Source organism: Pristis pectinata, chromosome 3, assembly GCF_009764475.1.
Source record: "Pristis pectinata isolate sPriPec2 chromosome 3, sPriPec2.1.pri, whole genome shotgun sequence".
Classification (NCBI taxonomy): Eukaryota; Metazoa; Chordata; class Chondrichthyes; order Rhinopristiformes; family Pristidae; genus Pristis; species Pristis pectinata.
Genome location: NC_067407.1, coordinates 75,319,650 through 75,335,155, shown reverse-complemented (window position 1 = coordinate 75,335,155; position 15,506 = coordinate 75,319,650). Strand labels below are relative to the sequence as shown.

At 40.1% G+C, this 15,506-nt stretch overlaps 1 protein-coding gene across 4 annotated transcripts in view; it reads right to left on the bottom strand.

The window, feature by feature from the left end:
* LOC127567951 (protein quaking) overlaps positions 1 to 15,506 on the bottom strand; it is a 428,171-nt gene that overhangs the window by 112,126 nt on the left and 300,539 nt on the right. The window lies entirely within an intron of this gene.

The following is a 15,506-nucleotide window of genomic DNA, read 5'->3' as shown; positions in this document are numbered from 1 at the left end:
CAATCAATGTCTGGGTACAACAATTTTAAGTGAGGAAGGGCAGGTCATCCAAAGGAAATGGTGGTGCAAATCAAAGTATCAGGCGCAGAATGCAGTGCAAAGCTAGGCAAATTATAGAGAGTGCTGAGAAAATTGGAGAAAATTTACAGGGCAGAGAAGAGCGCAAGAACGGTTAAAGTAGTAACACAAAATAGAATCCAAAATCTTTTGTAAACATGCAAGTCACCCAGATTTGATACAGGGAGAACAATTTCAAAGTTTGCAGAAAATACAAAAACGGCAAGGCAGTAAATAGTGAGCAGGATAGTAAAGTACACGTCCACATCCATAGATCCCTCAAGGTCAATAATGTTGTTAAGAATGCATATGGTGTGCTGGCCTTCATTAGTCAAGGTACTGAGTTCAAGAGCCGCAAGGTAATGTTGCAGCTCTATAGAACTCTGGTTAGACCACACTTGGAATATTGTGTTCAGTTCTGGTCACCTCGTTATAGGAAGGATGTGGAAGCTTTAGAGAGGGTGCAGAGATTTACCAGGATGTTGTCTGGATTGGAGAGCATGTCTTATGAGGATAGATTGAGTGAGCTAGGGCTTTTCTCTTTGTAGAGAAGAAGGATGACAGGTGACTTGATAGAGGTCTACAAGGTGATAAGAGGCATAGATCAAGTGGACAGACAGAGAATTTTTCCCAGGGCGAAAATGGCTAACACGAGGGGGCACAATTTTAAGGTGATTGGAGGAAGGTATAAGGGGGATGTCAGAGGTAAGTTTTTTTGCACAGAGAGTGGTGGGTGCGTGGTACACACTGCCAGCAGAGCTTGTGGGGGAAGATACATTAGGGACATTTAAGAGACTCTTAGATAGCCACATGACTGATAGGGAAATGGGGGGCTATGTGGGAGGGAAGGGTTAGATAGATATTAGAGCGGCATAAAATGTTGGCACAACATCGTGGGCCAAAGGTCCTGTACTGTGCTGTAATGTTCTATAGTAAAGTAACAAACTTTGGGAAGAAATACACAAACTAATGAAATGGATATGCATATGGAAGGTGCAATTTAATATGGATAAAGCAAATGTTGTTCAGGAAAATCACAGAAGGGCATTGCAATCTAAATAATCTATTTTGTGCTTGGGGGTGCACATTTACAAATCTGCTTGATAGGGTAGTTAAAGAAACACATAGGACACCTAGATTTGTAAATAGGGGAATTGAATATTAAAAAAAATGCAAGTAGGCTAAGGTTTTACAAATCTCTGGTTAGGCTAAAGATAGATTACTGTGAGCATTTTCACCAACTTTTTTTTAATTCAAATTTTGCTTTAAGCAATTCAAATTCTCAAATTGCCAATAGTACTCTGGATCATTATACTGGTAATCTGTGTTTCCCCATGGACATCCAGATTCTCCTGTTTCTCCAAGGCTTTCTTACTGGAGGTGTGTAGAAAGGAACAGGTCCTAATCAAAATGATGGAATCCGGGCCTGTTATAATTAGCATACGATAAAGACCAGATAATCGATTTTAGTGTTTTTGATTGAGGGATAAATATTGGCCATAATATTTGAGTACTTGACAGGACCTCTGTCTTATGTCATCATGCAGAATTCAGAAGTGCACTGTAATGCCAGCCTTACTTTTTGGACTCAGGGCTCTGGAAGAGTACTTGAACTTTCAATCTTGTTACTCAGAGGTGAGAGCTCCATGACTGTGATTCAACGCAGTGTTCTGTACAGTCCACATTATATCTTGGATCGTTAACAAAGAATTACAATTATCTAAAAGAATTGCATTCCATTCAAAATAGGTATTTTAATCAATAAAGTAACTAAATTCTAATCAACAAACTGAATAAATACAAATGTACTGAGTTCCATTTACACAGTGCTTGCTATTTAGAGCCACTTAGCTGTAAATAAGTGACATGAAATATAAAGCACTGCACTCCACTATTCTGTAAATATTTGTTCTGCTAAATTGGCCCTCAAGTAAAATGCAGTCTTGATTTTTGTCAGTTTGTCAAATCTGAAGTAATTTTAGATACACAGCGATTCTGTAGCAGATTTTTAGCAGTGGCTTTTCTACAACATTCGAGGCACTCAGAATTCCATTCAGTGAGTGATGTAGGGTAAGAATGAAAGAAATGGACTTAAAATTTTGAATCAATAGCAGCCTTTCAAAAGATGAAATTATTTTGATATTTCTAAACCTAATTTAATTATAACAGTTCCTGACAGTCTAAACAAAGACACATTTAAAAATGTGGAAAAATATCTCATGAGCTTCACAGAAGTACAGGAAATGTGCAAAAAGCTGAATGTTGGGAGGATTGACTAAACAATTGATAGGATGCAGAGCTGGGCTGAGAAGTGGCAAATGAAGTTCAACCCGGAAAAGTGTGAAGTGATGCACTTTGGAAGATTGAATTTGAAGGCAGAATACAAGGTTAATGGCAGGAGTCTTAGCAGTGTGGAGGAACAGAGGGATCTTGGGGTCCATGTCCATGGATCCCTCAAGACTGCCGCACAGGTCAATAGGGTTGTTAAGAAGGCGTATGGTGTGTTGGCCTTAATTAGTCGGGGTATTGAGTTCAAGGGCCGCGAGGTAATGTTGCAGCTCTATAGAACTCTGGTTAGACCACACTTGGAGTATTGGAGGGCATGTTTTATGAGGATAGGTTGGGTGAGCTAAGGCTTTTCTCCTTGGAGAGAAGGATGATGAGAGGTGACTTGATAGAGGTGTACAAGATGATAAGAGGCATAGATCAAGTGGACAATCAGTGACTTTTTCCCAGGGCGAAAACGGCAAATATGAGGGACATAATTTTACAGTGATTGGAGGAAGGTATAAGGGGGATGTCAGAGGTAAGTTTTTTTTACACAGAGAGTGGTGGGTGTGTGAAATGCACTGCCGGCAGAGGTTGTGGGGGCAGATACATTAGGGACATTTAAGAGACTCTTAGATAGCCACATGAATGATAGAAAAATGGAGGGCTATGTGGGAGAGAAGGATTAGGTAGGTATTAGAGCAGGATAAAATGTCAGCAAAACATCATGTGCTGAAGGGCCTGTACTGTGCTGTAATGTTCTATGTTCTAATTGACTAAACAGGAAATTTTAATAAGTAATAAGGCGAAGGAAGGGACAACTATCCTTAGGTGATTCCCATGTGAAAAAAAGCCATTGCATAAGACACTCTGGTGATGAGGAACCAAGTGAGATTAGTCTTGCTGAATTGAATAAAAGCAGAGTTCATGTTTAGAATGACTATTTTGTTTTAAAGAGAGAAAATTTAGAAATTTGTCAGAGACAAGAAATGTGCCTTTGAAAGAGGAATCATTTTCAAAGTCATGTGGAATAATGGTCAAAAAGGACATTAGGTGTTAAACAGTTTAGTAAGAAAGCAATCAAGACATAGATGAGCTTTAAGAACCCACAGGAAATGGGAATACAAACATAGCCTGAAAGGAAAGATCTGATTTTTCAGAATAAAAGTCATAAGTTGAATAGGTAAACGTTTCAGAGCATTTTTTTCTCCAGTGAGGTGAGGTCAAGTGAAGCTTCAAATCTACAATTGCTCATGTGTAAGTTTTGAATGGTACTACCCAGCATTGTAGAAAATGGCATTTGATTGCTTCTCATTAATGTAAAGCAGGTTATTTACCCTTTTTGGGCAAAGGATATTGCACAAGACAAGTTAAAACCTTCCAACAACAAGAAAGCAAAGAATTCTTTCAATAGTAACTCAAATCACAAAATATTTTCATTGAAGGAGAGCAAGGGAATCTCGAGAGGCATAGAAAGAACTGGTAACTTCCTAAAAGAGCTTGACACTACACATTTTCTACTATATAGAGAGAATGCAGGCTGATAGTTCAATTTATGTAAGAATTTTACCCTAATAGGAGACCTCTGACTCATCAAAAAACACAGAAGAAAATAATATGAATTGCTAAATGAGGTAGGAAATCTGATACATTAAATCTCTTCATAAGTCTGACAGGAAGACAACGCTTTGCAAACATTAAAGTCAATTTTAATAAACAAGAAGAGCTATTTAAGAAAGAACTGCATTAGTTTTCTTAAACAACTCTTCATATATTTAAGGAGAAAAACACTTGCTTCCTTTCCCAACTCTGATAGTTACTAATGGAAACATGGCTTAGTTGGATGTTGCTCGAAAAATTACAGCATTTTTCACATCCCCCTATTAATGTACCCGTTTAGAAATTCAGGATTCAAGAGATATATCACATTTGTGAATCTCCAGAACTTGGTCGGTTTATAACACTCCATTCTCTGTTTTGCATAATTAACATCTCTCCATTAATTAAGAATTTGCTGGATATGCTAATTAATTGTCCATTAAACATGCTAAAGAAAGTTAAATCTGGTAATTAAAATCCCTTTTAAGGGCATGATAATTGTTAATGCATTGCCAATCAACCATACTGGCAGAAATAATTTAAATAGTTTCATGACATTCCTGAAGGTAATCAATTTTTAGTAATCGAACATTTTTAAAATCCAATATTTTAATTACTTTTCCCTGGTTTCCTTTTTCTTTATCTGAATCCAAATCCCTTTCATTGCTCTTCCTTTTCTGTTTTTAATTTCATAAATATCATTGACCCTGTTTGTATATTACAGTGGAGGGTGAATACCACAGGACCAAAACAAAACCACTATCTTCAACTTAAATAAGGACGATTAGAATGGTATGAAGGTGGAGTTCTCCAAGGTGGATTGGGAAAATAAGCCAAAAGGCAGATCGGTAGATGAACAGTGACATGTATTCAACCAGCTGGCTCATAATATTCAGCAGGGATTTATCCCAATTAGAAAGAAGGATTCCATGAGAAAGAGGCAGAATCTATGGTTAACAAAGGAGATCAAAATAATGTTGAATTGAAAATTAAGGCACACAAAGTGGCGAGGGCTGGTGGTGGCCAGAGGAGTCAGAGGGTCATACAGAATGGAAAAAGACCATTCTGTCCACTACATCCATGTTGCCAAGTAGGCACCCATTTGTATTAACCCCATCTTCCAGCACTTGGCCCATTGCCTTCTATGCCTAGGAGACTGAAGTGCTCATCTGGGCACTTCTTAAATGCCATCAGAGACTCTGCTTCCACCACTCTTTCTGATAGTGCATTCCAGGTATGCACCACTCACTCTCTGGGTGAGAAAGGTCCCTCTCTAACCTGATAAATCTCTTACCCCTTAACCCAAATCTATATCCTCTAGTTTTATTCACCTCTGATAAGGGGCAACATTTCCTCCAGTCTACCCTATCTATACCCCTCATAATTTTATATACCTCAATCATATTCCCTCTCAACCTTCTCCCCAAGGAAAACAGACCTAGCCTCTTCAGTCTCTCCTCATAACTGAAACATTCCATCCTGGTGAATCTCCTCTGCACTATCTCCAGTGCTATCATATCCTTCCTATCGTGTGGTGACCAGAACTGCACACAGTACTCCAGCTGACCATGGTTTTACAAAGTTTGACATAACCTTCATGTTCTTGTATTCAATGCCGTTACTAATGAAGGCCAGTGTCCCATTTGTCTTCTTAACCATGTTATCTACCTGCCCTGCCACTTTCAACGATCTTTGGACTCACATGTCAAAATTTCTCTGTTCATCAACACTCCCTAGGACCTTACTATTCAGGGTGTTTGTCTTAATTTCATTAGTACTCCCAAAATGCATCACCTCACATTTATCAGGATTAAACTCCACCTGCCATTTCTCAACTCATTTCACCAAAATATTGATATAACCCTATAGCCTAAGACTCACATTCACACTTGTCAACAACTCCACTAACCTTTGCATCATCTGCAAACCTACTGATCATGCCTCCAACGTCCACATGCAAATCATCATACAAATAGCAAGGATCCATCACCAATCCCAGTAGAACACCACTAGTCACAGGCATCCAGTCACAAAAGCAGCCCTCTACCATCACCCTCTGTCTCCTAAGCTATAAGTCAAGGACCAGGAAGGTTTTTTCAGCTCATAAGGGAGAAAACTGATTTTGAGAAAGAATTTGCATGTAATATGAAACCAAACAGTAAGAGTTTCTATATTTCAACAGGAAGAAGGCTGCAAAGGTAGGTGTGGGACCTCCAGAGAACGAACTGGTGAATTAGTAACAGGAAACAAAGAAATAGCAGATATCAGTCTTCACCATGGAGGACACAACAAATCGTCCTAAGATGACAGATGGGCTAATTTCAAATATTGTGGAGGAACTTGTAAAAATGTCAATCAAAAGAGATAAAGAATCACAGGGCTAAAGGTAGACAAATCACCAGGACCCAATGACCTGCAGATAACCGTTTTAAAAGAAGTGGCTGTAGAGACAGTGGAACCTTTGACTGAAATTTTAGAAAACTTGCTAAATTTCAGGAAAATACCAGAAGACTTGAAAACAGCCAAAGTTCAGGAGGGTATCAGAAGACTGGGAAACAGGTAACGTGCCTCCCTTGTTTGAAAAGGAATACAGAAAGTGGGAACCTATAGATGAGTTCTATTATTAGCAAGATGCCAGAGTTAACAATCAAAGAGGAAATAATTAATCACTAAAGAAAGCTGAATGTAATCAAATCATTCAACATTGTTTAATGAAAGGTGAATCATGTTCAACAAATTTGCTGGACTTCTCTGAGGATGTGACGAGAGAGTTGATACAGGGGAACCTGTAGATGTAGCATATTTAGATTTCCAGATTTGACAAGCTGCTGTATAAGAGGCTAGTGCATAAATTAAGAGCTCAAGGTATTGTAGGAAGTGTGTTAGCATGGATTGAAAACTGGCTGTCACATAGAAAATAAAGAATAAATGGGTCCTTTTCAGGCTGGTGGGATGTAACTAGTGGTGTAGCCCAGGAATCAGTTCTTGGCCCTCAACTGTTTACTATTTACATTAATGACCTGGAGGAGGAAATAGACAATAGACAATAGACAATAGGAGCAGAAGTAGACCATTCGGCCCTTCGAGTCTGCACCGCCATTTTGTGATCATGGCTGATCCTCAACAATCAATATCCTGTTCCTGCCTTGTCCCCATATCCCTTGATTCCCCTATCTATAAGAAACCTATCTAGCTCCTTCTTGAAAGTGCCCAGAGAATTGGCCTCCACTGCACTCTGAGGCAGTGCATTCCACAAATTCACAACCCTCTGGGAAAAGAAGTTTTTCCTCACCTCTGTCCTAAATGGCCTAGCCCTTATTCTTAAATCATGCCCCCTGGTCCTGGACTTCCCCAACATCTGGAACATATTACCTGTCTCTATCCTGTCCAATCCCTTAATAATCCTGTATGTTTCAATCAGATCCCCTCTCAATCTTCTCAATTCCAGCGTGTACAATCCCAGTCTCTCCAACCTCTCAGCATAAGACAGTCCCGACATCCCCGGAATTAACCTTGTAAACCTACGCTGCACACCCTCTATAGCCAGGATATCCTTCCTTAACCCTGGAGACCAAAACTGTACACAATACTCCAGGAGTGGTCTCACCAGGGCCCTGCACAAATGCAAAAGAATCTCTTTGCTTTTGTACTCAATTCCTCTTGTAATACAGGCCAACATTCCATTAGCCTTCATCACTGCCTGCTGCACTTGCTCATTCACTTTCAGTGACTGATGAACAAGGACTCCTAGATCCCTTTGTATTTCCCCCTTACCTAACCCCACACCATTCAGATAATAATCCGCCTTCCTGTTCCTGCTCCCAAAGTGGATAACCTCACACTTATCCACATTAAACTTCATCTGCCAATTATCTGCCCACTTACCCAACCTATCCAAATCACCTTGAATTCTCCTAACTTCCTCTTCACATGTCGCACTGCCACCCAACTTTGTATCATCAGCAAACTTGCTAATGTTATTCACAATGCCTTCATCTAAATCATCAACATAGATCGTAAACAGCTGCGGTCCCAGCACCGAGCCCTGTGGCACCCCACTAGTCACGGCCTGCCATTCTGAGAAACATCCATTCACCCCTACCCTTTGTTTCTTATCCGCCAACCAGTTTTCTATCCATGTTAATACCCGCCCCCCAATTCCATGAGCCCTAATTTTACCCACCAATCTCCTGTGCGGCACTTTATCAAATGCCTTCTGAAAGTTGAGGTATACAACATCCACTGAATCTCCCTCGTCTATTTTCCTGGTTACACCCTCAAAAAACTCCAGTAGATTAGTCAAGCATGATTTGCCCTTGGTAAATCCATGTTGACTCGACCCAATCCTATCATTGCTATCCAAATATGCCGTTATTTCATCCTTAATAATGGACTCTAGCATCTTCCCCACCACAGATGTTAGGCTAACTGGACGATAGTTCCCTGTTTTCTCCCTCCCTCCTTTCTTAAAAAGTGAGATAACATTAGCCATTCTCCAATCCTCAGGAACTGACCCCGAATCTAAGGAACATCGGAAAATGATCACCAATGCATCCACAATTTCTAGAGCCACCTCCTTTAGTACCCTGGGATGCAGACCATCTGGACCTGGGGATTTGTCAGTCTTCAGCCCCATTAGTCTACCCATCACCATTTCTTTCCTAATGTCAATCCACTTCAGTTCCTCTGTCACCCTCTGCCTTTTGTCCATCCTTACCTCTGGGAGATTTCTCACGTCTTCCCCTGTGAAGACAGATCCAAAGTACTTATTAAATTCGACTGCCATCTCCCTGTTTCCCGTAATAATTTCACCCGATTCGGTCTTCAAGGGCCCAACATTGTTCCTAACTAACTTCTTTCCCTTCACATACCTAAAAAAGCTTTTGCTATCCTCCTTAATATTCCTGGCTAGCTTGCCGTCATACCTCATTTTTTCTTCCCGAATTACCTTTCTAGTTAAATTCTGCTGCACCTTAAAAATTTCCCAATCTCCTATCTTCCCACTCAGCTTGGCTCTGCCATACTTCTTCCTTTTTAACACAATGCTATCTCTGACTTCCTTTGTCAGCCACGGTGGCCCCTTACCCCTCTTTGAGTCTTTCCTTCTCTGGGGAATAAACTGATCCTGCACCTTGTGCATTATTCCCAAGAATACCTGCCATTGCTGTTCCACTGACAATTCTGCTAGGATGCCCGCCCAGTCAACTTTAGCCAGCTCCTCCCTCATGGCTCCATAGTCTCCTTTGTTCAACTGCAAAATTGACCCTTCTGATTTGCCCTTTTCCCTCTCCAATTGCAGATAAAAACTTATCATGTTATGGTCACTACCTCCCAATGGCTCCTTTACTTCGAGTTCTCTTATCAAATCTTGCTCATTACACAGCACTAAATCCAGAATAGCCCTCTCCCTGGTCGGCTCTCGTACCAGCTGCTCCAAGAATGCATCCCAGAGGCACTCTATAAACTCCCTTTCCTGGGGTCCAGTACCAGCCTGATTTTCCCAGTCCACTTGCATATTGAAATCCCCCATAACTACTGTGACATTACCCTTGCCACATGCCAACATTAACTCACTATTCAGCTTGCACTCAATATCCATGCCACCATTCGGAGGCCTGTAGATAACACCCATTAGGGTCTTTTTGCCCTTACAGTTCCTCAGTTCTATCCACACTGACTCTACTTCTCCTGATTCAATGTCCACCCCTTGCAAGGGACTGAATCTCATTCCTCACCAACAGGGCCACCCCACCCCCTCTGCCCACCTTCCTGTCCTTACAATAGCATGTATACCCTTGAAAATTCATTTCCCAGGTCTGATCTCCCTGCAGCCATGTCTCCGTTATCCCAACAACATCATACTTACCCATTCGTATCTGAGCTTCAAGCTCGCCTACCTTATTCCTAACACTCCGTGCATTCAGATATAGGATTTTTAACCCATTTTTCCTCTCTCCAATCGTATTAATGTTCCGAAATTGTGTAGTTCCTACCTGTCCTCTACCCTCCATCTCGCTATCCTCTCTCTCATTCTGGATCCCCTCCCCCTGCAAATTTAGTTTAAACCCCCCCGAGCAGCATTAGCAAACCTTCCTGCAAGAATGTCAGTACCCCTCCAGTTCAGGTGTAAACTGTCCTGTTGGAACAGATCCCATCTTCCCTGGAACAAATCCCAATTATCCATAAACCTGAAGCCCTCCCTCTCGCACCATCCCCTCAGCCACGTATTAAATGAAATGTAAGGTTTCCAAGTTTGCTGATGGTATGAAATTAGGTGGGAGGGCATGTTGTGATGAGGACATTGTGATTCTGCAATGCGATATAGAATGATGGAGTGCACACCTGGCAAATGGGGAAATGTGAGGCCATGCACTCAGAAAGAGGAATCAAAAGGCAGATTATTATCTAAATGGAGAGAGACTGCAAATGAGTGAAGTACAGAGGGATCTAGGTGTTCTAGTGCATGAATTCCAAAAGGTTAGCAGGCAGATCCAACAAGTAGATAACCAAACCGCATATTGCCTTTATTTTGAAAGGCTTGGAGGTTAAGAATAGGAAGTTTTTGTTACAATAGACATAAAAGAGATGGATGCTGGAATCCAGAGCAACACACAATCTGCTGAAGGAACTCAGCTGGCCCAGCATCACCTGTGGGAGGTAAGGAATTACTGCACAGGAATTTAGTTCCCTTACCTAAAAAGTGATATAGTAGCACTGGAAGTAGTCCAAAGGAGATTCCCAAGCTAATTCCTGGGATGAAAGGGTTAACCTATCAAAAGAGGTTAGGCAATTCGGGTCTTTATTCCTTGGAGTTTAGAAGAATGAGGGGTGATCTTCTTCAAACGTACAAGATCCTAAAGGGGCTTGACAGGGTAGATGTTGAGCTGTTTTCACTAGTGGGAAAGTGATGAACAATAGCTACAAAATAAGGGGCATGTCATTGAAAACAGAGGTACATAGAAGCCAGATCATTAGATATATTTATGGTGGAGATAGATAAATATTTGAAAGATTGAGGAATTGGGGATTATTGGGGAACTAGCACAGAAGGGCAGTTGAGACCAGCAATAGATCAACAACAATCATATTCATAGATTCATAGAGTTATACAGCACAGAAACAGGCCCTTCAGCCAACTTGTCCATGCTGACCAAGATGCCTATCTACACTAAACCCATTTGCCTGTGTTTGGCTCCTATCCCTCTAAACCTTTCCTGTCCATGTAGCTGTCCAAATATCTTTTAAATATTGTAATTGCGCCTGCCTCTCCCACCTCCTCTGGCAACTTGTGCCTTTTTCACCACTGTCTACCCATGTTGCCACCTTCAGGGAACTATGCACTCGTACCCCAAGGTCTCACTAACACTCCCTAGGAGTCTGCCATTTATTGCTATTGAATGGCAGGGCAGTCTTAAGGAACTTGGTGACCTAATCCTGCTGCTATTTTCTTGTGATCTTGTATCTCAGTTGTCCTCTTGTCCTTCCTCTTCCATTATAGAGTTGCCCTAATATTTCAAGTAAAAATTCTAAAAGCATAAGCTGTTTAATGCTCTAGTCCAGGAAGAACCAATGCATTCTGGAAACTTCTCTCCAATTATTAAATTGACATGAATTTCATCTGTGATGCCATGACATTCTGAGAAAATTATTTTGGTGGCAAGAGCCAAATAGGGATCCGTGAAAGAAATTTGTGCAGGTATAAATGATGACTGAAATCCAAAATGGTGAAAGGACGAAGTGCAGAATGAATTGCTGGTACAGAGCCAGGGTCTCAAGAAAGAAGGCAGTCAAAATGAATAACAACCTAATCAGAAACTATATAGGTTCACTGAACACAAGATAAGATACCTTACAAAGACCAAAATGCATTAATAAAGCTTTTAACGAATGAATACTTTTGGGAAGTGATTGCAGTGGGAACAGTATAAATGCCTGACCATTAGTAGCTGTGATGTCTTTACTGTTTTAAGTATTCTGATTATATTACACCTGGCTCTTCAGGCCTTTTAATAAAAGGTATTTGTTTTTCAATTTTCAGAACAAATCAACAGGAAATACTGTGTGAATCTTCCTCAGGAATGCACTGTATTCTGGCAGAGCCTGACTGAAGTGCCAAAAATAGCACATTGATATGGGAAAGGGGAATCAGATAAAACTGAGTCAACTTTATTCACTTGCAGAATTTTTCATTCAGATAGAAAAGCTGAGTCTGCATCACAACCTATGAATGGATAATATTGTCGCAGAGTGCTACAACATCTAGACTCTCTGATATAATTTCAGGCAGACATCAATGTTAACTGACTCGTAGCCAGTAAAAGAAGTAAAACGCTAGCAATGGGATTCAATTATACCAATATGGGGCATTAGATGTAGATAAAACAAGTTGGATATTAATGTGGAAACTTCATAATTCCACCTACTTTAATTTGGATTTAGGTACTACAGATTTTTCAATAATGTGGATCTCACAATGTAATCTTGTTAAGGTATTGCTGAATGATGATTATGTGCCACTACCTCTTCAGTCCAAGACAGTAAACAGTCATTTACATAATAAACACCACACTTACAAATAATTTGTAATTGTGGATTATGACAGAATGGTGGATATAAAATGAATGAGTAAACTACTGACCCGAATTAACAATTTTTTTTCAGTTCAAATTTAAATTCAACTGGGGAAGACAAAAATCACTTAAAAATAATTTGTCAACAGTAAAAAATGAACACAAAACTGGTAGTAAATATCCAATTAGTTAATTGTAATGTTTCAGAAAACATGCCATCTTCAATCAACCCTATATGACATTATTCCTGGCTACCCATATTATCTTAACTAGCCTGTGAGATGGCTTCTCAAATGTCTACAAGGCGGCATGGTCTAACAAAGCAGCCATTTTCAAAGACAACCAGGGATCAACAATGAAAGCTCACTCAGCATTGTTTACATCCAGAGAATATATCTTAGGAAAGTTAAGTTCTTTCAGACACTGAGAGCATGATAGAATGCTGTAGGACTGCAAAATTCATTGAAAGCAATTTCTATTTAATCTTACCTATTTGTTTTCCATTTTGCAATACATTTCATCAGTCAAGCTGGTATTTCTGTCCATTCCTGACTTTACAATATAAGGTTGTTTTTATGCCAAAAGAGTTAGACCTTGCCATCTGGAAAGGTTAAGCTCAAATGAATCCAGTTAAACGCAACTGAATCATGTAAAAATAAATGGCCGAGAAATGTGCATGTGTGCACTTTTTTCAGTTCTTCATATCTGAAAACTGGTAACTTCTGAGGCAGAACGCAACTGTGATTTCTGGTTCGAATCATGCCACTCAAATAATTCAACCAGGCACTCCGGCTGCAAATCGTTCATGCAACGATGATGCAATTTTTGAACCAGATGCAACTGGAATGACTTGATTCCCTGTGCAATGCTCCGTTAGAATGCTGCTCATGAAATTAGGTCTTGTTGTCCTGAGATGTCCCTGTTGCCGGGCACTCTCAGAATAATTTTGCTGTGGTAGACCAATGACCAAATGGCCATAGGCCAGCTATACAACCCATTACTAGTGAATTTCTAGACTGTGATCAGCAATGTGGGAATATAACAAAGTTACAAAATCTATATTTAAGGTAACAGATGGGCTCCTGATCATCTGATCGACTTTGTCCTGGATGAGTTAAGCATTTTGATCTGCATTGGTTGATTCATCTCACAAGCAAATTTTAGGCAGTATGATGGGTTATATCCCCAAGCACAGGTTAGGATTGTAATTCAATCAAAAATTAAATGTTTTATTCATGATTACCTTTCTGGAGTAGAATAATGTAGTAAATAAACAGCAAACCTTTAACCAAGTGACTAGTAGTCCTGCCAGGATTTAGAAAGAAAGCTATGAGGGGCAGCACAAGCGCTGCAACCTCACAGCTCCAGCAACCTGGGTTCAATCCTGACCTCTGGTTCTGTCAGTGTGGTGTGTAAAAGTTCTCCCCATGATTGTATAGTTTTTCTCTGGGTGATCCAGCTTCCTCCCACATCCCAGGTTGTTTGGTTAATTAGCCACTGTAAATTGCCTATAGTGTGTAGATGGGTGGTAGAATCTGGGGGTAGTTACTGGGAATGGTGAGGAGAATAAAACGGGTGAGGGTAGGGTTTAGTGTAAAACTGACTTGGTGGCGAAGGGACCGTTTCCATGCTGTATCCCCATAGGACCACGAAACAACGTATTTACTGAGCTCTGAAAATCAAAAGCCCTCAGGGTCTTTTGAAGTGGAATTAACTGAACCAATTAGGAGAATACAAGCTGATTTCAACAGTAAAACACAGGACTATGTTAAACATGCAATCAGAAGAGAGTGCAAATCCATCACCAAAGCTGGAACTAAATCTTAAGTCCTCAATAAGAACAACTTTAATTAAGGATACTGGCCAGTTCCAGTGATAAAACTGTAAATGTATGGTTTTCTTCTCGTGCTATCAAATTTATTAAACACAAAAAAATTACAAGTAAAATAAAATTACAAACGATTTTTCCCCTGTTGCAATGTTTCCACAAAAAGGTCTACATCCTTATAAGTATCATACAAGTAAAACTTACTTTCATCAATATGAAAACAAATGCAAAACTCTGATTAAAAGTAATAAAATTTCTGTGTTAGCAAATATCATCTTAATAGTAGATGCAAGTGGGCTGTACCATTGAAACTACCAAAATGAAGAGATGGCTAATCAGCCACAGTAACTTTATCATTATTTTTTTTCCTAGTGATCTATTCTTTATTTTTCTCCCAGGATACACACTAGCTGATGCCAAGATGACAGTTCCCAAATATCAATCATTGAAAAGTAGTGTCCATTACGGACTCTCCAAAATGAATCAAAACTGAGTCTGGGTTTGATGCTGTTGCAGGAAGAGGAAAGATTGCTCTGCTTGCATCAGCAAGATAATGCTGGTGAGCTTGGTGCCAATGGTGGCCCTAAAGGCCACTCATTGTCATGAATGGAGCTTTCAAATTCTCAAGAAGTCTTGGGGGCTGGTGGGAGGTGGAGAGCAGTCAGGACACTGGCAGCAATCCATACTTATAAATCTTCCTCAATTTATCTGTTCGTGGAATATAGACATTGCTGGGAAAGCTGGCATTTATTGTCCATCCTTGATAAGAGTTACATAAAGGCCAGAATCAGAAAGGATGGTTTTATATTTTTCATATTGCAGATTTATTTAAATACTTGAATTTGGTACATGAATTCATGTCTCTTTGTTGATGATCCAGGTCTCTGGACATAAGTCTAATAATTTAATAATTACCCAACCATACCCGTTTAATTTTGAGCCAGGAGGAACCCTCTTGTTTTCCCATCTCCACGCCAAGTCTTGCCTTTCAGGTGGGAGTGTCTAGCAGCCCTTGAAGCACAACGGGTTTGACTCCTGAGAGTCTGAAGTAATGTAAAATAATAGGCAGTTGCGGGTCTTTTTGGCAAAGGGAACTGAACCATGCATTGGCCCTGGACTTACTTACTAAATGAGCCAAATGAGCCAAACACCAGCATAAGACATATTCCCCAGATGATCACAAA